The sequence below is a fragment of the Arvicola amphibius genome, chromosome 2 (genome assembly GCF_903992535.2).
Source record: "Arvicola amphibius chromosome 2, mArvAmp1.2, whole genome shotgun sequence".
Lineage (NCBI taxonomy): Eukaryota > Metazoa > Chordata > Mammalia > Rodentia > Cricetidae > Arvicola > Arvicola amphibius.
In genome coordinates this window covers 155,221,163-155,243,068 of record NC_052048.2, presented here as the reverse complement: position 1 = coordinate 155,243,068, position 21,906 = coordinate 155,221,163, and the positions used below count along the sequence as shown (strand labels likewise).

Here is a 21,906-nt window from a genome sequence, read left to right as displayed (position 1 = left end):
GCTGATTCAAGCCTACGTGACAGCTAGCATACACAGCAGACAGGTAGATGCAGACGTGACAAAACGCCATTCATCTGGTAACCTAGGAGACAGAATGCTGATGTATTTCCTGCTCAGTTTATGTTTTGGTATAAAAGCTGTTTGAAGAATAAACAAGAGGAATTCTTCAGTAGGTAAACTCAAGACTTCATGAGGGGCTACTGAGAATCTCCCTTCCGATAAAGCCATGTGAGTTGTGTCTTTATTCCCGCGCCTCCACGCCAGTCCAGAGAGAGTTTATGTTGGGGTCTGGTCGAGAGAAATAACTGAGGGTCCGGGCTAGCACTTGACCCCAACACTATTGGATAGTTTCCCTCATACAGCAGTACCAGTGGTTAGGATGCAGAGCAACTACCAAGATCTGCACACTCATTCATGTGAGATCTGCCTTCACTGTCTATTTCTAATTGCTCTTCGATGATCAAACCCTTCTAGGACTCCAAAAATGTCTAATGGTATGAGACAGAAGTGGACCCATGTGAAAGACCCATTGCGGCAAAAGGTGGGGCAGCTGAGTGTCTGCCTCCAGCTCTCTTTTCCTTGGCAGGAGCTATGTCCAGGAGAATCCTCTGCTTCAGAGAGAACTGTTCTTGCTATCATTTGAGCACAGCCTATCTCTCCTGCAGTTTAAAGGATAGTTTGGCTTCATTTCTGAGTCTGAGATTCCGAGTTGTATTGCTGTCTACAGATAGTTGCCAGTTGGATTTCTGAGGGGAGGGGCTGGAGCCAGGAAAGTTCTATTCTTCTGTACCACTGACATCATCTCCTTGTTGATAAGGGTTTTAGATATAGAAAACAGTTCTTATATTACAAAGCTATAACACAACTGTCTAAGTCTCAGGAAAGTTGTATTCAAATTACTTCCCTTCCCCTATTCCCCATTTAAAAAAATAATTTCCTGAGCTTATTTTAAGGGGAAAAGTTGAGGTGCTTAAGTCCAAGATGGTTTTCATTGTTTACAATTATTTTTCTGAGGCTCAAGAGATGTTGTGCAGGTAACATGCTTACCTTGTGAAGGTCTGAGTTTGAGGTCCAAAAACCCAAATACAGCTGGTCATGATACACATGTCTGCAATGCTTGCTTCTGTAGTCACATGGGAGGCAGAGACTGGAGAATGTGGAAGCTCACAGGGGAGCTAGCCTGGCATAGGCAGCAGCAAATCCTCAAACAAACAGAGAGCAAGGACTGGTACCCAAGGTGTTCTTCTGTTCTCCACGTGCATAGTGGCATGTATATATCCACATGCACACATAAATGTACATGTCACATGTTGTGGGATATTGTGCACTGAGAAGCGGTATTGCTGTGATTGGTGTGATGAAAAGCTGAACAACGAATGGCTAGGCAGGAGAGGTAGGTGGGACTTCCAGGCAGAGGAGAAGGATAATTGAGACGCAATGGAGACATAGGACAAGTTGGACACACAGAATGGAAGAGAGGTCGAAAACACATGGTAGAATATAGATTAATATGAATAAGAGTTATAAGAGCTAGTGGGACAAGCCTAAGTTAAGGATACATTTTCATAATTAATAATAAGTCTCCCTGTCGTTACTTGGGAGGTGGAGACCCAAAGAAAATCCAACCACGGTCACACACATAATTTTTGTTTTTTTGTTTTTTCAATTCAATACTTCTAAGTTACGGGGGCCATAGGTCACTCTGACCAAAGCTTTGTGGTGTGAATGCTACACTCAGACCGCTTATAGATTAAGTGATTAATTTACCCCAGAACTAGCATACACATGGAACAATATTCAGACTGAAATGGACTTTTACACTGTAGCAGTCTGACCCTGATTGGACAACACCACCGTCCTTGTCTATCCTATTGTCCTTAGCCATTTGTTTCCATAAGGAAAACCCGTCTTGGATCATATTCACAAATGTCACTCAAGCTATTTATAAAACTACGCTCGATTTTTTGTAAAATTTTAAACACTAGCCCATGTGCTGGAAGTTTTGATGTACAGAGATACGTGTTTAGCTCGGGACTGGAAGCAGTGTACCTCAAACACATTTCAAACCTTAGTGTACTGAGAACCTAACACAGTGCTTTCCAGAAAAGCGACCTCTTTGCTTGAAAAGGTCTGCCCCTGCTCATACCAATCACAAGACAGAACTTAGGAAGTTAAAAGATTAGGAGCCAGTACATTCCATTTACCATCCCTAGACTGAGTCGAAGAAAACTGCCTCTCAGTTCTATTACTACAGAGTTTCGGTTGGATCACAGGAGTACCCAGAGAGTCTAAATGTCAGCGCAAGGCCGCATGTTCTCCACCTGTTCAACAGATATGGCGCTCCAAGCAAACTCAAGTAGGGTAACTAACTGTCCAGGTGAATGGGGTTAAGGTACAGTTTACCACGGAAACCAGGACCCACTGATAACGATCCCAGTTCTCCAACCCTGGAGTCCACTGCTGCTTTTTCAGAAGTCTATGTGAGGCAGAATTACCAAGGGATATTTAGACTTTCCTGGAATTGTTGCAGACTTCCATGACGATTGATGGCGTTCAGTTTCCAAACACAAGGGAAGAAATTCTGGTCCATCAGTCATTCCTAGAGTCTGAGTCTGTGGGGTGGTACTCAGCGTCCTTTCAGAGGTCTGTTCTCCATGTCCGCCTTTCTCATGTCTGCCACGTGTAGTACGGGTACACCAGATACACCGGGCCCTGAGGAGTCAACCCCTGGGGTTACTGGGCCACTTGCCCAGGTAACTCAGCACACATTTCTTCAGTCTTCGTTATGCAGTAACTACTATTCAGCTCCCTCTAGACACTTCAGTGAACAAAGGAAGCAACAGGAAACTATGTTCAGCAAGCTTATGTTTTAAAGAAAGGGAAAAGGCCAATGAAAGACACTTCGGGCTCTGTGACACAGCCAGCTCTTGCTTTGAAGGAACAAATAGAAATGTCTAATACAGAGCTTCTTATACTTAAACTGAATAGGAACTGCCTGAGGATTTTACTAAAATACAAATTTTGATTCGGTGGATCTCGAGTGCAGCTTCCCGGTGATGCTATCTAATACCTTGGTCTATAGATCACACTTGATTATCAAGTTTTGTACAGGCACAAGGAGTTACACTTGAAGGCAAAGCTCTAACATCAACCCTGCTTAGGGAAGACAGACTCAGCATAGCCATGGTTTGAGGTCTGCAAGAGAACCCTTGGTTTCAGAAGGGACTCGAGATTGAGGACAAAAAGCATGGAAATTACTGCAAGGAGGGATGTTTTGGAAATAGCAGCCACCAAAGCATATGTCCCCACCCTGGCTAACTGCCAGACCCATTCCTGACTTGGTTCTCACAATAATCATTACTGAGTGTCTGAAAGTGAACCAAATTCAACTTTCTAAATTTTTAAATCTCCCCACCTTAACTTTCCCCCAGTGTGTCATTTCTTTGTCCCCAACAGGATGGCAAGGACACTGGGGCTATTCACCAACCTCTGCAGGGTTTGTCTTAGAAGGGCAGCTTCCTTCACTGCTCTCAGCTGAGCTGGGAGAGTCCCCGCTAGAGCAGGGGGAGCAAGCAAGAGGCCTATGTGCGTGGATGGTCCTGACCCATCGAGGCTCGTCTTGGTCCCACTCTAGAGCTCCCATCGGCACTCAGCAGAACCACAAGCCCTGTGACAGCCAAAGGCGAAAGTACCATTGTGAAGCTGAAGACAGCTGCTTCCACAATAGGGCTAATTGCACGCTGCACCGCAGATCTAAATTAGTAGTGAAAACAGTTATAAAAACCGACAGACAGTGAAACATGACTCACTTAGAAGCGGCTGCCAGCCAGGCACACTGTCCTTGGCCACTGTTCAAAAACCCACACCTGCATTTTCTGAATAGTAAACACAGAAGATGTAATTACTAGGAAAACATATGCCACTTTCCCAATGTGACACTACTATTTTCTTCCTTGCAACCGTGAATGGCATGATTCTAAACTGACCACAATACCTATCTACTCGCAGGAGTCTCCACAAAGAAACCGAACCCAGCTAAGGCTTAGGATGAGTTACTATTCACATATTAGGAACCGTCGTTAGTTTGTACAGTCTCCAATGGTGCGTTTCGCCGACACAAAACTTCTCAATGTCTTTTCAACAATCAAGGAAAACTTCAATTTTGATACATAAGAACTATCCATTCCCAGGTGCACATAAATACACGACTCAGCTGAAATACCCAGCAGCAGAGAGTCGGGGCGTCTTCCCTAGCTCCCTTCTCAGCTGTCCAGTAATTGCTGTCTCCATAAGAAACAGATGGTCCCCGAAGACTTCATCTGTCACTGCGGCCGAAGCACATTTCTGCCTCCTCAGCTACAATGCTGTACAGTCTGTAGGTCCCCTGCGTGGTACACATGAGTCCCACCAGGTCCAGTCAAAGGGTGACACTTTCTCCCTCATAGTAGGTAGCTTAGCACTGACGACAAAGTCCTTGTTTCTGACTAAGAATAGGGAATGACCTTGGAGAAAATATGCTTTGGAATAGTTGCCCAAGGTAATGCTTCTTCATCCAAACAGCCCGGAGAAGACAAAGGGTCAGCCACCCTAAGCTAGAGCACGACAGTTTCAGCTTTGCCGTTACATCACTATATTCCCCTCTGATGCTTTTCCATATGCAAACTGTGGGACACTTTATTTCCCAGCAAAGGGGATTCCATCCTAACACAAATCACGGAGAGCTTGTCTAATGTTCAGGTGACAACCCTGCCTTTGGAATGTTCCAGCTTGGCCTAATGGAAACATTGGCATTGCTGATGAGGTGTGGATCTACAGATTGACTAGTCCTGTTTCCCCTTACTTGGTTAATCTGTCAAACATAAGTTCAGAACCACTCATGAGGTTTCTTCTGGCTTCTTCAATACCTTAGATCAAGCACTAAAAGTACACAGTGTTTTCTCCGTGTAAGAGAGGGCAGAGGATTATATGAATATTTTTATGTCCTATTATTTTATAAGTAAGATGCTCCTATAAACAAAAGTCCTATTAGTATTGACTTGAGAATGTGAGAAATGTGTATTCAATTCTAGATGAGGGACCTGGGCTTTATGTTCATAGCTTGTGGTTATCTCTCTGAATCTCCCAATTTTTAAAATATTTATTTATTTATTTATTTATCTATCTATTTATTTATTTATTTTCAGTAGAGGGTTTCCCTGTGTATCAGCTCTGGCTGTCACTCTGTAGACCAGGATGGTTTTGAACTCACAGAGATCTGTCTGCGTCTGCCTCCTGAGCTCTGGGATCAAAGGCGTGCACTACCACCACCCGGTTTGAATCTCCCAAATGTATCTGCAGGTATCCAGCAAGTCCTGTGATTTGTAGAGTGTTCCGATCTGAATGCGCTTTGTTGGTCTCTTCAGAATGCAAGATTCAGGTGAAACTGAAGTGGAGTGTTCCGGAGCAAAAGAAGCTGCCAGCATTGCTGCTGATTCTCCAGGTTGGTTGGAGGGATGGGGGCATGAACGTAAACTGAAGTGGAGTGTTCCGGAGCAAGAGAAGCTGCCAGCATTGCTGCTGATTCTCCAGGTTGGTTGGAGGGATGGGGGCATGAACGTAAGTGATTAGATCCTCAGGTCTCATTCATTGGAGGTCATTTCTGAAGGAGGAAGGAAAAGAATTTGTTAGACTTAACAAATATCTCTTCAGGGGGCAGTGGTGCTAGACCAGTGGCATTAACCAGGACAATTTGGATCCAAATCTCATTTCAGCTACAATTCTTGTAAATTATTTTGTTAAATTTGAAGATTTAGAGCTAGACACTTACATGTTATTGTTTTCATGTCTTTATTTTAATTTTCATTCTTTCCATACATTACATCCCAGCTGTAGTTTCTCCTACCTCCACCCCTCCGAGTCTCCTCACCTCAAACTCCCTTAGATCTGCTTCTCCTCTATTTCCCTTCAGGGGGGAAAAAAGAGCAGGCCTCCTGGTGATATCAACCAAGCAAACATGGCATAGCAAGTTACAATAAGACTGGGCAGCCGGGCGGTGGTGGCGCACGCCTTTAATCCCAGCACTCGGGAGGCAGAGGCAGGCGGATCTCTGAGTTCGAGGCCAGCCTGGTCTACAAGAGCTAGTTCCAGGACAGGCTCTAGAAACTACAGGGAAACCCTGTCTCGAAAAACCAAAAAAAAAAAAAAAAAAAAAAAAAAAAAAAGACTGGGCACAACCCTCACACCAAGGCTGGGTGAGACAACCCAGTAGGAGGAAAAGGGTTCCAAGCACGGGCAAAAGAGTCAGAGACACACCTACTCCCACTGTTGGGAGTCCCTAAGAACACCAAGCTATGAAACTACGTAGAAATCTGGCTCATTGGAAACACCCTGGAATCTGCAAGAGTGATTCTGTTTGCATTTCTTTGCATGGGATATACTTGAACAGCATATGGAACAGATACTAAAATAGTCGAAGTTCCAGGCTGTACATAGGCCTCTAACATAATTAAGATACATGTTTAAGAAACCTAGACTTTCTATAGAGATATTTACCACCAAACTAAAGACATATTAAACTGCTCTAGAACGCAGAGGCTTTGGGATAAATATCCTTTTTAAAAAGCTGAAACATGTGTATTCTCTCTCACTGACCAATGGATGCTATCTAGCTCGTCTTTGCTCAGTCACACCAATATTCTTTCTCCAGGGTTGCCTTGTTTGACATTCCTTCCACCAGTCAGTTCCTCGGCCATCTTAATGAGTCCCCTCCTATTAAAAAAAAGTTTATTTCATTATCATTACGTGTTTTGGGGTATTTTGCCCACATATGTGTCTGTGTGCCTTGTGCATGCAATGCCCAATGCTGCCAGAAGAGGGCATTGAGCTCTCCCAGAGCTGGAGTTACGGACAGCAGAGACAGGAATCGAACCTAGATCTCCTGGAATAGCAGCCAGTGCTCTAAATCACGGAGTCATCCCTCCACCCTCCCTCTTTCTTTTCTCTTTACTTTAAAGGTGTTTGTTTTATGAATTTTAGATGTGTTTTATGTTACCTTAAGATGGGTTCTAAGAAAGTGTAAAAGTATAATATTTCCAAAAACTGAATTTATTTCTCAAAATGTAGACCGTGTGAGTAGCCATTGAAAAGACAGCGGGAGCATAGTTGAGCAGGGTAAGGCAAAGGAGGGGATTGGAGCATGGAGAAGGAGAGGAGAGAAGCAGAGCACTGACTCTTCTGAGTGTGCAGTGGGAGATGTGGGTCAGTGGTGGAGAACATGCAAGGTTCCGGCTTCCATCCTCAGTGTGGTAAAACCCAAAAAGAATAAAACACAGTGAAGTGAATATTTGCCTTCCATGGAGACAGTATGCCACACAGTAAGCATGGTAGCATGGCAATCAAATTCGTTAAGAATCTGGGAGTAAGGAAAGCCAAGTGCTGGGAATAACAAAATTGATTTCAGAGTGGTGAACAAGCAGAGAACCCACACAGTAAGGGAACTAGAGGCTGGCTTTGTGGCATTCCTAAGTAACCTCTTTAGTGATGGTGAATCGTTGTGATTTTATGGGGAAAAGGGCAAAAATTAGGAATAAGTTCATTATCGCATATGCTCACTAACATTGAAAAGTAGATACAGTTTACTAATTAAAACTGTACATGATACTATTTTCAAATGACTCATTAAGCATCTATAGTGAAAACATAGATGATAATCTATCTGGTCCATGTGTGTTGGCCTCTCTTGATCAAAGAACATTTGAGTTTGTGAAGGTATGTGTATTATTTATTTTTATCCCAAGTATTTGGTGAAATGGGGGCATTTAGGACCTCATGAAAATGGTGTTTATGTTATTGATAAAATTGCAGGCAAGATATCAACAAACTTTAGTCAGCCTGAAACACAGTAGGTATTTACAGCAACTCGTGCATCCTGCTCTGATACTGCAAGAAAAATATGGTTGTGGAACTGAAGTGTTTGTGTTAAACATGTAGAAGACTTGTTATACAAGAAATTGTGAAATAAAAGCACAGGCTAGTAAAGACAACCATAAGACTATGCTTTCTAGAGGCCTTTGTTAATATAAGAGACTGTCACTGTGGAGGATTAAACATGATGGATCTGAAATATAGAAGCGAGGGGTAAACCAGCATGTTTGGGTAAAAGCAAAAGAACAAATAGAAGGTAGCAAGGTGGCAGATAGACAGAGATTGATAGGAAACATCATTAAAACAGGTGCTATGACATCCAGCAGAGACGGGAGAGAGAGAGAAGGGGTAATTCTATCAACATCCGACAAATCAACTGGGCGAGAAGCCACCATGCTGGATTTTCCCACTGAGAGTCTCTCCATAGTGAAGCTCCTGGCTTCCCTTTCACTCTTCAGTCATTTTTATGTTATAGGATAAATAATAGTAACATCTTCTCTAGCGGATCTCAAGAGTACAGTGCTTTAAAATTTCTTTAGTTGCTTACTGTTCTACACACACACACACACACACACACACACACTCAACCTTTTCCAAAACAGAGCTGGGGTGGGGAGAGTGTAATGGAGGACACTAGCATAAACATGATAAAGTCTGAGATAAGGGAGGGGCTTCCTCAACTCCGGAGTCTTCCTTCTTCCTTCAACGGCACACGATGGTCTATCGGTAGCATGTATATTACATTATATACCGTGTACATACAGGTTCTCTCTCTCTCTCTCTCTCTCTCTCTCTCTCTCTCTCTCTCTCTCTCTCTCTCTCTCTCTCACACACACACACACACACACAAACCTATACATCCACAACAAGAACAAAGATCATGAGAGCCTTTGGCTTTAAAATATTTCTTCACTATTGCCTCTGGGCTTGTGGGGAGGCATATGTACATGGTAATAGGTAGATTGATGGATGAATAGATAGAAGATGGATAGATAGATAGACAGACAAACAGATAGATAGATAGATAGATAGATAGATAGATAGATAGATAGATAGATAGATAGATAGATATCTGTTAGATACATGCTGACTTCTTTGTACTAGTGCCACTCTTTGGGTTACTACAGATTTACAATGTTTAAAAGTGTTTTAAATTTGTATCTATCTATCTATCTATCTAATCTACATATATATGAGTTGTAAATATATGTTCCTAATGAAGTGTTAAATTGTTTTAATAAAATCAAATCACCATTACCAATATTAAATTAAATTCATAAATTTGTCAAGAATGTATTTAACATATATAGTTTGAACTATCTATTCCTTTCCTTTCTTCCATCGGAACATTGTATATTGCAAGCATTTTCTGTCAACATTAAAATCACTACTCTCAGAGGTTACAAAATTATTCAACAAATTATTCAATTATTCCCATGCTCCTAGAAGTTTTAGTGGCAGGGCTATTTTGGCATTATTTTATTTATTGGGTTTGTTGTCACAACATGTGACTGAACATCTCTGCCCATGTCTTTGTCCTCACAAATTTCCTGACTTAGCCAAAGAACCTCTGATTTCATGAAGATACTGATGACCATTACTTGTGTTCTACAAACGTTCATGCAGATTTCAGCTCCAACAAACCATTTATGAGTGTGCAACTGCCATGCCTTCACTGATGATTCCACCATGATGCTGAAAAGCATTTCCATGTGGTTTTTCCCAATTTTGCTAATTTCAGAGGTAAAATACTTCTATCATTATTTAGCATGTTTTATATTGGTACTGAGATTAATCATTTGCTTTTTCTCTATTTCCATGTCTTCAATTTTGAATCATCAGTTCTTTCGAGTTTTAAGATAAAGGTGAAGCAAAAGAGACATTTTGATGGTGGGGAGCATTTTGGGGTTAGGGAGAAACCTGGTGCCAGAGAAACTCCCAGGAATCCACAAGGATGGCCCCTGCTAAGACTCCTAGCAGTAGCGGAGATGGTGCCTAAATTGGCCATCCCCTGTAATCAGATTGGTGTCCACCCTAATTGTCATCATAGAACCTTCACCCAGTAACTGACGGAAGCAGATGCAGATGAGTTCCTTCTTTCTAGCTGGAGCTAACTAGAATTTTATAGTAGGTGTCTGCTTTAGCATGACTTCTCAAGTGCCTCGTACATCAATATGTATCAATGTATCAATTCACATTTTGGTCAAATATTTAAAGGTGGATTTTTTTCCAATATATATTTTTTCTTTTCATTAGTTATCTATCACTGCACACTAAATTATCTGAGAAACAGCTTAAAACAACTAGTATTTCACAGTTTCTCATGGTCTATCTGAATCTTCTTCAGGCTTTTTCAAATGTGTTTCCTCTCAAATTGGTTACTCAGTTCTGTGTTCTGATGATGGTTCCCCTGGTGGAAAGCTTAGCCTCCTAGCTACTCCACAGGGCTGCAGGCAGGATTCATTTCCCTGAGAGCTGCTGGCTGGATGTGACCCTCAGTACTGCCCACAGGGAATCTCCACAAATCTGCTAGCTTTAATAAATAAAGCAAAAAAAAAAAAAAAAAAAAAAAGATAGTCTGCCAGTATTAGGAAACCACAGTCTTAGATGTCAGGGGATTGTGTTTTTTTTTTTTTTCTAAGAATACTACCAGGTAAAACTCTAAGAACTTTCTTTCATGACCAGTGTGTTAGCCACAGCAAGGAACGGCTTTCTAGCGTGAAAGGCCTTGTGTGAGAGAACTGTGTCCCAGGTAAAGGAAAGCCATTTTCTCCACCCCAGGTTCCTCCAAACTTTGCACCTCACCAAAATGATGGGTGAAACCCTGCTCTTGTCAAGTTCACAACTCAGAGAGTCATGCCTGCGGATGGGAGTAAATATGACTCGCCAGAACGTTCCCTCTGCCTCATCTCACTTCCAGTCAACAAGACCCCAGGATGGAAGTACATGGGAGCTAAAGGAACTGCTAGACCCAGGTGGTTTCCGAGGAGCAAACAGTGCTGACAGAGACCCTCAGACAGATGTGGAGATAGAAAACGAGGCTTTGTGGCCACAGGTGTGAACATCAAACATAGCCGCACACTCTAACCAGCATAATGTAACTGAATATTCAAGCTTTTTAAAAAGGAAATAGCAATCAATGCTATTTCCCTATCAATTAGCTATCAATGTGTTTCTATGCCCAGAAACATTATCTTCCAAAAATAGAGTGAAGTGCTTTCTCTGGTAAACAAGAACTGAGAGAGTCAACCTCAGAGGATAAACTCACAAGAAGCATTTTAAAGACTCTTCTGGAGTAAGGTCGCCTGTGTAGCTGGGAGGTCAGATATAGATGAAGAAAGGCAGGCTGCCAACGGAGCAAGCAATGAAAGTTAGCTGGTGTGTTTGTGAGTGGTTTAAATGAACATGTTTGAGTTAGTGTTTTAGCTACTTTTGGATTGCCATGGTAACTTAAAGAAGAAAGAGATTGCTCAGACTTATTGTTTTAGAGTGGACATTCATGATGCTGAGGGCAGGGTGGTAGCAGCAGGGTGGTAAGGCTAGACTAAGAACTGTTAAAGGCCACCCCAGGGAGGTGCTTCTTCCAGCAAGGCTGACCCACTTCCCTAAACAATGCCCACCCACCATCTAGGGACCAAGTGCCCAAGTGCTTAAATCCTGAGCCTATGGGGACATTTATCAAACCACCACAATCTGCAAGGTTAAAAATGCTTTGTTGTGCGGGGCGGTGGTGGCACACGCCTTTAATCCCAGCACTCGGGAGGCAGAGGCAGATGGATCTCTGTGAGTTCGAGGCCAGCCTGGTCTACAAGAGCTAGTTCCAGGACAGGCTCCAAAGCCACAGAGAAACCCTGTCTCGAAAAACCAAAAAAAAAAAAAAAAAAAAAAAAAAAAAAAAAAATGCGTTGTTGTAAAAAATGAAGGACATCGGTGTCAGAAGAGATGGAGAAAAAATGGGACTGGTCCTGTCACAGGCACCCGAGCTGACCTTCTACTGTGGTGTTCTTATAAAGTAGCTTGTACTAGTTAAAGGTGTAAGTTATATAGGGCTGGAGAGATGACTCAGCAGTGAAGACCCTGTGTTGCTCTTCCCGAGGGTCCGAGTTCCCTTCCCAGCACCACAGCCCTCTGTAACTTCTGCTCCAAGGAATCTGCCACCTCTGGCCTCTTTGACCATCTACACTTATGAGTAAACACACATATACTATAATATACTTAACTAAAATAATTTTAAAATTTTATGAGTCTTTGAGAATAGATAGAAATTATATATTAATTGATTAAATAAAATGTAATTATGCTTCAAAATTAAAACCAAGGGAGTCAGAAAATAGAGAACATAAACAAAAATAAAAATAGTAAAAAAGTAACAATTACAGTAGATTTAGAATCAATTTTATTGATAGTCACCTTAGGTATGATTAGGTTAAAAGTATGATTAAAGACAGAGACTGTTAGAATGGTTTAAAAGCAAGATCTAACTACTTTGTTTATAAGAAATTAATTTTAAACAAAGATTTACATGGATGTAAATAGGAAAATATGGAGAATAGCATTCCATACATAGACAAACTGTCTATAGGAGGCAGGAGCAGCCTTGTGAACTTCAGATTAAGATGACTTCAAAGTCAGGAAGGTCAGAAGAAATAAAGAAGAATGTTACATCACGAAAAGGTCCTTTCCCTCAAACACATAATCCTTAATGAAGATATATTCAATGAAGGAGTCAAAACACATGACCTGAACCTAATAGAAGCAGACAATTTTATTATTATAGTTGAGACTCCTGTGAGTGAATTCCAGACAAAGCAACAAGAAAATGGCAGCATTCCACGCCCTGAAGCTCATAGGTATCTGCCTGATCTCGTTGGTACCTGCAGACTACACCATCAGCCGTGGCAGAATTCCTCTCAAGCTCATGAAGAACTTCACAACAGAAACAGGTTTGGGGCCAGAGAGAACATGAAATCATACAAAATGTAGTCTCATATCACAATAGAAATCAATAATAGAAAAATGGCTGGAAATATAACAAACAAATCTACTTCCATATGGTTTCCCCAAACACCTAGTATATTAGCCACGCTTGAAAGAAGCTCCCACAAGATAATGCACGCAGATGGCAAAGCTTCAACACAGCTTCAACAACAGCCCTGATAATTTTCTATCCAAATCATGATGCAACATAGAAGTCCTTAAACTTTGTGGTTTTAGTATTCATTTGGACTCTTTAAAGTATTTATAACCCTAAAGAACTTTATATTTGTATGGATTATATTTACTGGTACTTAGGATGTTAGAAACTTAAGAAGTTTTAAAGGTGATTGTTTATTCATTTTCTTAAGTAACAGCAATAAGCTCCAATATTTTAACATAGCGCATTTGAATGCCAAGTAATCATTTTCAAAATCAAAAGAATTTGGTAAAAGTGGCATTTCACTTTTGCAAGTCTCTTCAGTGTCTGGCTTAGCATAATGAATTCTCACATATCCTTCAGTAGCTGATTGTCAATTGTTATTCTATATACGAAGAAAATCTAGCTTCATACAGATACGTAGTTTGAAAAAGAAATATGGTTTTTATTGCTGTTTGAATGCTTGTGGTTATTCTGTGAGATCACACCCAAACTCAGTCAGAGGCAGTTTTTCAAAGAATCCTTGCAGTATGAAATCTGCAAGTGTGTCCGTGAACTTGCCCTGCTCCTGTATCAACATAGCCCAGCCACCTGGCCGATTTTGCACGTTGAATGAGGCTGTTACTCATCGGTGCTTTTCTAACACCGTGCATTGGTCATTTGGGAAGCATTGCCCTCCCGATCACAAGACTTTCCCAAAGTTGACACATTTCCCAACACGACATCACAGTCATTACTATCACACCAGTCTTAGCAGAAAAGCCCTTCAACATTGGGAAGCTGTCAAGCTCACAGTGGCAGATAGGAATTTTCCAAAATTCTGATTTTTGCTTGATAGCTTAAATTTTATTGTTGGCAACAAATACTGTCAGTTGTTTTCCTTGAAGTGACAAGTTCACTTTGTTCATTTTTTGACAAATGTCTGCCACACACCTAAGTATGAATAACCATAGTTTGTCAGTCATTCTTTCAAGTAAGAATGACTTTCAATGAAAAGGAAAAGAAATCTAGCTAGCTCTGCTCTCAAGCATCTGTACAGAGCCATATTACACCTCAGAGTACAGCACAGCTGTGGGTACTTAGACCTCCCATTTTGACACACTCAAGAATCTAGATTTATCCAAATCAGTAATTATTACTCCTTAATCCAAGACATTCTTAAGTGACATTGGCCTTTTTCTCTTGTGAGTGCACAGTGGTCTAAAAAATATGTCTATTGGCCTATTCTGATGCTACTGGCTCAATAAGATCACAATATTCTTCCACCATGGCTTTCCAACCATGAGTTCGCATGTCAACCAAGAAAACGGCAGATAATACCCTAGTATTTTATCAAAATATTTTTGACCCAGGACTGGAGAGATGGCTCAGTAGTTAAGAGTACTGGCTCTTAACTAGAGAACCCCAGTTCAATTCCCAGCACCCACATGGCAGCTCACAACTGTCTGTAACTTTGTTCCAGGGGATCCAATACACACATACCTTCAGGCAAAACACTGATGTGCATAAAATAAAAGTAAATTATTTAAAATTATTTTAAAAATATTTTGATTCAATGGTATACCTTTATAGGTTCTAGAGGATCCCCAGTGATGCTCAGGGGTCTTTGAACCTTATCCTATAGGGAGATCAATGAGGAGACTAAATGACCTCAATCACCATTGTAAACAGATGATAACCCTGAAGAAACTTGTCTACACTTGACTGAATTGAGATATTGAGAATGAAATAACCTTAATATGCAAATGTGGATTGTTCTAATTATATCAAAGAAAAATTCCAAATGATCACCATAGACTAGAATTGGTTCAGGTTCACTATACATCTGGGGACTTGCAAGGTGTTTTGAGTCTTGTCATATTTTCTTGTTTCTGGAAGTTTGCATTCCAAGACTGATAGACATATAAACAATTCTTGTGTATTTTTATTGCAAAAACCATTGGCTCAGATGACATGCAAAGAATCTTCATTCATATTTTCCTATGAGAGATGAATTGCCAAGTATATGACATGTAGAGACTTTCAAAATGACTTTGTTTTATTTGTTCATTTTTTTAGACCTTATGACAATCCCATCTTTATCTCCAGCAAGCCTTTCATTGTCTTTATATACACATAGTCATTGCGTGGGTGGGGCATTGAAACTGATATTTTCACAACACACCATACAGCTGAGTTGGCAGTGTCTGTGAACCTTCCTCCAGCCTCTTTCCTACTGCCATGCTCCTCCCTTCCACACCCTGATCATTCCGCTTTTGCTTTTGAATGAACTGCTTTATTTTGTTTAGTCTTCACAGCTGAGAAAAAGTGTTGATATTTGTCTTCCTGTCTGGCTTATTTCACATTTGATGTCCTCTAATTCTCTCCCTTGCCTGCAGTGGATACTACTTTACTTTTCTTTTGGGCTACATATGACTCAACTGTATGTTTGCGGTTCAATAAGAATAGTGTTTACATATGGGATATATCATACGTCTTTATCCATTTATCTGTTGATGGACGTGCAGGCTCACTCCACATCCTAAGTGCTGCAGTGAGCATACATATGCAGGTATCCTTGTGCATGTGCACACCATATCCCTTAGTTCATACGCAGGAGTGGGAAAGCCAGATTGGATGAAGGTTCTAGTGTCAGCTCTCCAGTGAATTCCACTGTCTCCCATGGTGCTGTATTGATTGACATCCCTACCAGCCGTGCCCAAGGGCTCTTTTTGCTCCACACCCTTGCCTACATCTGCATATATGTATGCATATATAGTAGTTATTCTCACTTGGAAAAGATGAAATTCCACTGTAGCTTTCATTTGCATTTGCCTGATGTTAGCTATGCATGCCAAGTACTCTTCATCTCTGTACCAGTCATTACACGTTTGAAACTGTCCGCTTAGATCATTTTACAGCTCGGTTGCTTGGTCTCTTTCTTCTGGCTCAACTCTCTATTATTACACCGAGTAGAACAATGGGAATACAATGCCCATCTTGCTTCTGACATTGTTTGGGTGTTCTCAATTCAACAGAATGTTGACTATAGGTTTATAGAATGTAACCATTATTATATTGAGGTTTTTCTATACTCAGGATATTATCCACCTAGAATCTAGCAATTCTACTGAAGATTTTCTTCCATTCAAAAGATTTTTTTCTCTTCACTTTGCTGACTATTTTCTAAGTTGATATATTTTCTAAGTATATAAGCTTTTAAATTTTTTCCTTTTATTAAAAATATTTTTTCTCACACAATACATCCTGATTGCCCCCCCCCACTCCTCCCGGTTTCTCGCCACATCCCCTCCTACCCAAATCCACTCCCTTTCTGTCTCTCATTAGAAGGAGAACAATCAGGTTTCTAAGGGAAAAATAATAAACAAGATAAAATATAATACAATAAAAACAAAGACACACAAACAAAAGAAAAATAATTCAAGAGAAGGCACAAAAATCAGAGACCCACTCCTTTGGACACTCAGGAATCCCATAAAAACACTAAACTGGAAACTCGAATGTATCTGCAGAGGACCTGGTGCAGATCTGTGCACACCCTGTGAAGCTGCCTCAGTCTCTGTGTGGGCATATGAGCTCTGCTCAAGTTGATTTAGAAGGTCTTATTTTATTTTTTTTTAATAATTTATTTTAATTTTTTTGTGTGTATTGCTGTGAAGGTGTCAGATCCCTGGGAACTGGAGTTACAGATGGTTGTGAGCTGCCATGTGGGTGCTGGGAACTGAGCCCAGGTCCTCTGAAAGAGCAGCAAGTGCTCTTAAGCACTGAGTCAGGTCCAGCTTTCTTGGTGTCGTCCATGCCCTCTGGCTCTTAGACTCTTTCAGCATCCTCTTCCCCGGGGTTCCCTGAGCCACCCTGATGGGAGTGATTCAATGGAGACTTTCCATTTAGGGATGAGTGTTCTGAAGCTGTCACTCTCTGCATGAAGTCTTGCTGTGGATCGTTATGTTTGTTCTCTCTTTTTGCAGGGGAGCCTTGCCCGACGGCGACTGAGCAAAGCACTGATCTGCAAGTCAGCAGAATATCCCAGAGGCTTCCAGTCCATTTGTGGAGAGTGACCTACAGTCTTGGCAACAGCCTGGGTTGTTCGGGAATCCTGCGGGGACCACCATACCTAAAAACTCAATTAGATGCAATCCAACCGTAGGACTGGAAGTTTCACTTGAGGACAAAGGATGGCCAGTAGGGACTGTGTCTCCCATTTTGCAATTTCATTTATATCCCCTCATATATCTGTCTATCTTAGGAAGCTTCTACTGTATTAGATTTCCATAATATTCTTCAATTGTCACTTAACTTTAGCTGTCTCTCCCCATATTCCTTTCCTTGTCCCCAACTCCCCTAATCCTCACTATTTGATCATCCCTTTCTGGCCCCAATCCATCCATAACTGTTTTATTTCCCTTTTCTAATGATATCTACTACCTCCATAATCCCATAATCTATACCTAGTCTCTGTGGTTCTACAGATTTTAGCTTTGTTATCATTGACTTAAGAGTTAATGTTCATATATAAACAATTACCTACAATTTGTCTTTCTGGGTTTGGTATACCTCACTCAAGATGATTTTTCAAGTTCCATCTGTTTACCAGCAAACTTCACTTTTCTCAAAGGCTAAGCGATACTCTATTGCGTAAACAACATTTTTTCATCTGTTCTACTGTAGCGGGACATCTAGTTTGTGGCTATTGCGACTAGAATAACAGTGAACGTGGCTGTGTAAGAATCTCTGTGGTAGGCTGAAGCCTCCTTTGGGTGTCTGCCCAAGAGTGGTTATAGCTGGATCTTGGGGTAGATCAATTCCCATCTTCCTGAGGAACAGCCCCACAGATTTCCATGGTTGCTGTACAAGTTTGCACTTCCATCAGCAATGAATAAGTGCTCTCCTTACTACACATGCTCCCCAGCCTGACCTGTCAATTGTTTTATTTATCTTAGCCATTCTGACTGCTTTAGAAGGATATCTTAAAGTAGTTTTGCTTTGCATTTCCCTAATGACTAATGGTGTTGAAAATTCCTTTACGTATTTCTTGGCCATTTAATTTATTCTTTTGAGAATTCTCTGTTTAGATCTGCATCCCATTTTTAATTGAATTATTTGTTTTCCTGATTTCTAGTTTTCAGAGTTCCTTAAGTATGATGGAGATTAGCCCTCTATTTGATGTGTAGTGAGTAAAATCTTTTCCAGCTTTACATGTATGATAATATGATGATATCATCTGCCATGCAGAGCTCTCAGTTTTATGAGGTCCCTTTTATTGTTGGTCTTAGTTCTTGAGCTAAAGGTGTTCTGTTCAGAAAGTCTATTCCTGCTCTAATAAGCTAAAGGCTATTTCCCACTATTTCTTCATCAGGTTCAGTGTGCCTGGTTCTATGTTGGGTCTTGGATCCATCTGGACTTGAGTTTTGTGGAGGTCGATAAACATCTATTTGAATTCTTTTACATGCAGCATCCAGTTTGACCAGAACCATTTGTTGAAGTACTATCTTTTTTTTCCTGTGTGTATTTCTGGCTTCCTTATCAAAAATCAGATGTTCATACATGTCATTTTTTGCATCTTTCAGGGCCCACCACCCAGCTCCCAAATAAATACACAGAGACTTTTCTTACTTATGAATGCCCAGTCTTACCTTGGCTTCTTTCTTGCCAGATTTTCTAACTTGAATTATCTCGATTCTCTTTCACTGCACTTTGCCTCTGGACTTTTTTACCTTTATTTATTCTATAGGTCTTCCCTTCTTACTCTGTGGCTGGCTGTGTAGCAGGATGGCTGGCCACTGGTGTCTTCCTTTCCTCCTTTTCTTGTTCCTCCCTCTTCTCTCCTTTTCTCCTATTTATTCTCTCTGCTGGCAGCCCTACCTATCCCTCTATCCTGCCTACCTATTGGTCATTCAGCTCTTTATTAGACCATTCAGGTGTCTTAGACAGGCACAGTCACACAGCTTCATAGAGTTAAACAAATGCAACATAAAAGAATGCGACACATACATATATCTTTTAAAAATAATCCACAGTATAAATGAATGTAACACACCTTAAACTAATATTCCACAACAGATTTGTGTCTATGTTGTCCATCCAATGTCATTGGTCAATGTGTCTGTTATGTGCCAATAGCATTCTGTTTTAATTACTATAGCTCTATAGTACAGGTTGAAATCAGGAATAGTAATGCAGTTGTTTGTTTGTTTGTTCTTGGTTTTTGTTGTTATTGTTTTGTTAAGGATTGTTTTAGCTGTTCTGGGTTTTTGTGCTTCCAAATGAAGCTGAGAATTGTCCTTTCAAGCTCTGTGAAGAATTGTTTTGGAATTTTAATTTGCGTTGCAATGAATTTGTAGATTGCTCTTAGTAGGATGGCCATTTTTGTTATATTAATTCTTCTAGCTCATAGTATGAAAGCTCTTTTCATCTTCTTTTTTGTCAGCTGAGGATTTATTGGCATAAACGCAACCATATAAAAACTTAAGTTATGCAAAATACAGTCATGATGTACTCTTCCATCTCCCAAGCTCAGCCCCTGAGCCCCCTTCTGCGGAAGGGCCAGCCTGGCACCACCTCAGTGCATTCAGTAGTCGGTGGAACAGTAGAGCTCACATAGCTGTCCAGGTCAATAGTGAAGTCCAAGTCGTGACTGTTTTTGGCCTTGGGCTTGATGCCAAAGGTGTCAAAAATCTCCTTGCCAGTCTTTCCTGTTAGGTATTCCTCCATGTAGAACACAGTCTGCTTCCAGTGTGTATATGGGGACTCAGGACTGATAGAAAAGCCCGTCCTCTTGTGGCATTGGGTGAATTCGATGTTGAAGTAGGCCACCAACGCATGTAGGAAATCCTTCTGCTTCACTTTGTAGGCAGAAGGGAAGGTGAAGGTCAGGTCCTCTACCTTGACTGTATAAATGTCCATCTCCTTTATGAGGTAGGCATTAGTGACCAGCTGCTTTGGGTCCACCACATCCACCAAGGGCTTCTTGATGGCCATGTCTTTGATGCAGGACATATGGAAACCATATATTTCTCCCAGCAGTGGATCTTGTAGTCTTTGTACTGTCGGTCCTCAATGGCTGTCATGTAAAGGGTGGGAAGATGAGACCATCGGATGCCAACCACTTGTCATGGGCATGCAGCACGCTGTTGAGCATGGACTCGTAGAAGAACAGTAGCCCATCCACTCTCTGATGATGATGCCCATTTTCTCCACAGGCAGCTCCGCCTCCTCACCTTGCCTTTGATGATGACGTGGGCTAACTTGTTGGCTTTGACAGTCTTCACAGCATAATCAGAGATGCTTGAACATTCGATCCCAATGACCTTGCGGGCTCCTGTCTTGGCCTCAAACATGCAGAGGATTCCTGTCAGTGCCTGAACCCACGTCTGGCACCACCCTGTCCGTGAAGAGGTCGATTGTGAAAGATGGAGTAGCGGTATGTAAGGTATGTAAGGATGCTCATCCTTCAGCATCTCCTCATGGATGCCAAAGTGGGCATAGCAGTCAAAGTAGCAGTCTTTGGTTGTCATGTCCTCAGCATTGGGCTTCTCACTGCTTTCTGGTTGGCCACAGGAAACCCCCATGATGCAGTTCACCACCCCTGCTGCCACCATCTTCACCCAAGTCTCTCTTTCCATCTTCTAATATCTTTTCAGTTTTCTTTCTTTCTTGAAATTTTACCATACAAGTCATTCACTTGCTTAGAGCTATCCCCAAGATATTTTATATTATTAGAGGTTATTGTGAAAGGTGGTGTTTCCTTGATTTCTTTCTCAGTCCATTTGTCATTTATATATGGAAGGGGTACAGATTTGTGTGAGTTAATTTTGTATCCAGCTACTTAAAAGGTTTATCACTCAGATGAATATCTTGTATACCACCATAGAACCTTCATCTGGCAATGGGTGGAGATAGAGACAGAGACCCACATTGGAGCACTGGACTGAGATCCCAAGGTCCAAATGAGGAGCAGAAGGAGAGAGAACATGAGCAAGGAAGTCAGGACCGTGAGGGGTGCATCTACCCACTGAGACGGTGGGGCTGATCTAATGGGAGCTCACCAAGGCCAGCTGGACTGGGACTGTTGGAGCATGTGATCAAACCAGACTCTCTGAACGTGGCTTACATGGGGGGCTGACTGAGAAGCCAAGGACAATGGCACTGGGATTTGATTCTACTGCATGTACTGGCTTTGAGGGAGCCTAGTCTGTCTGGATGCTCACCTTCCTAGACCTGGATGGAGCGGGGAGGACCTTAGACTTCCCACGGGGCAGGGAACCCTGACTTCTCTTTGGACTGCAGAGGGAGGGGAAGGGAGAGTTGGGGGGAGGGGGAGGGAAATGGAAATGGGAGGAGGGAAGGAGGTGAAAATTTATAATAATAGTAATAATAATAACAACAACAACAATAATAATAATAATAAAAGAAAAAAGGTTTATCAACTATAGGAGTTTCCTAGTGGATCTTTTAGGATCACTTATATATACTAACATATCAACTGAAAATAAGATACTTTGACTTCTTCCTTTACAATTTGTATCCCCTTGGTCCTCTTCAGTTCTCTTATTTCTCTAGCTAAGACTTCAAGCACAGTATTGAGTAGGTATGGAGAGAGTGGGCAACCTTTCCTTGTTTCTGATTTTAATGGGATTGCTTTGAGTTTCTCTAAATTTAAAGTGATGTTGGCTGTATACTGCCTTTATTATGTTGAGGTATGTCTCTTATATTCCTAATCTCTCCAGAACTTTTTATCATGAAGGTATGTTGGATTTTGACAAGAACCCTTTCTGCACCTAATAAAGTGATTGTGTAGTTTTTGTTTTTTAGTTTGTTGTTATGGTAGATTATATTTATCAATTTACATATGTTGAACCATTTCTGTATCT

At 41.2% G+C, this 21,906-nt stretch overlaps 1 pseudogene; it reads right to left on the bottom strand.

Moving 5' to 3' along the window:
- Window positions 1-19,604: 19,604 nt before the first annotated feature.
- Window positions 19,605-20,634, bottom strand: LOC119807463 (annotated as a pseudogene).
- Between the last annotated feature and the right edge of the window lie 1,272 nt (window positions 20,635-21,906).